The sequence below is a fragment of the Pagrus major genome, chromosome 15, assembly GCF_040436345.1.
Source record: "Pagrus major chromosome 15, Pma_NU_1.0".
Classification (NCBI taxonomy): Eukaryota; Metazoa; Chordata; class Actinopteri; order Spariformes; family Sparidae; genus Pagrus; species Pagrus major.
Window position 1 is genome coordinate 1,451,833 of NC_133229.1, and position 1,260 is coordinate 1,453,092.

Genomic DNA, 1,260 nt, shown 5'->3' on the forward strand with positions numbered 1-1,260 from the left:
CTTTAATCTCACGAGTGACTTTTCTCAGAAGTCCTGAAAGATCAGATCCATGAAGTCTGTTTGTTTGTTTGTTTGTTTGTTTGTTTGTTCAAGTTATTTTCTATGATTTGTATCTTGTCAACACGTTTTATCTTATTTACAAATCTCTTCACTTTTAAAAAAAATCTTCTGGCTGTAAATTTCTGTCTTCAATCATTAAACTCAGACTTCTTATTAGAAATGGATTTTTTCCCACGCTGCCCATCTTCTGTAGCATTAGCATTAGCATTAGCATGTGTCATCTTTAGTGTAAATAAAGCTCACTCAAACAAACAGTCATGTTTTTTTAATGCTGGTTCAGTGTTTCTCAGATCTCACAGATCGTCATGGAAACAGCAGGAAGTTTTTCATATTACGACTTTAAATCTGTTTTCATGCCCACAGTCAGTAAAAACTCGTTCATAAGAGAAGCTGATGTGTGAAATCTCTCCTGACGTTTGGTTACAGAGAAGTTGTTGTTGTTCCCATTCACTTCAATACGGTTTCATCACAGCAGCATCTAGAGGACGTTAGAGGAACTGCAGCTGGACACACTGCAGCTGTGGAGGCTGCTGATTGGTTAAAGTTGATCACTGTTGATGAATATTAATAATAAAATAATTCTTTGACTTTTTATTGGTTCTGCAGGTTTCAACAGAGGCTCAAAGTTCAAAAAGTCACAGATGATCAAAACTCTGAGCAGATTCATACAATACTAACTATAACGACTGATCAATAATACAAACAGATCAATAAATCAACATCTTTGATAAACAACAAAAGAAGCATAAAAAGAATTTGATAATAAGAAGCTCGAGTCGATCAGATCGATAGATCGTCTGTTGCTGTCGGAGGTGAAGGTTCAGGGAAAGTTCTCTCCAGTGTCGGTGGACTGTTCGCCGGGAGGGGAAGAGGAAGAGGAAGAGGAAGAGGAAGAGGAAGAGAGGAACTAAACAAAAGGAGCCCGACTGGTGCTGAGAAACAGCTCTGAGTTTCCACGAATCAGAAGAGAAACAAGGCGGACTGAGTCAAGAGGTCAGAACAGAACCCTGAGGACCGAAACCCTCCAGAGACGAGCTGACGGTGCGTTCAGGCGGCGGTGTTCGGATGAACTCAGTGTTTACATGAGCGCTAGTAGCTCTGTGTGTACCCGATGGTTCTGATCAACTCAGCTGGTAGAGAAGGACGTGTGACGACCTGAGACACACCTGCAGATGATCAGAACCTGAACACTGACGGTCC

At 40.9% G+C, this 1,260-nt stretch overlaps 1 protein-coding gene across 1 annotated transcript in view; it reads right to left on the bottom strand.

Annotated features, from left to right (window-relative positions):
- Nucleotides 1-638: 638 nt before the first annotated feature.
- The window catches only part of cdc42se1 (CDC42 small effector 1), a 19,207-nt gene continuing 18,585 nt past the window's right edge, over nt 639-1,260 (bottom strand). The window contains exon 5 of the mRNA XM_073481676.1: nt 639-1,260. This exon is cut by the window's right edge and continues 3,482 nt beyond it. The gene's annotated coding sequence lies outside the window, so the exon portion shown is untranslated.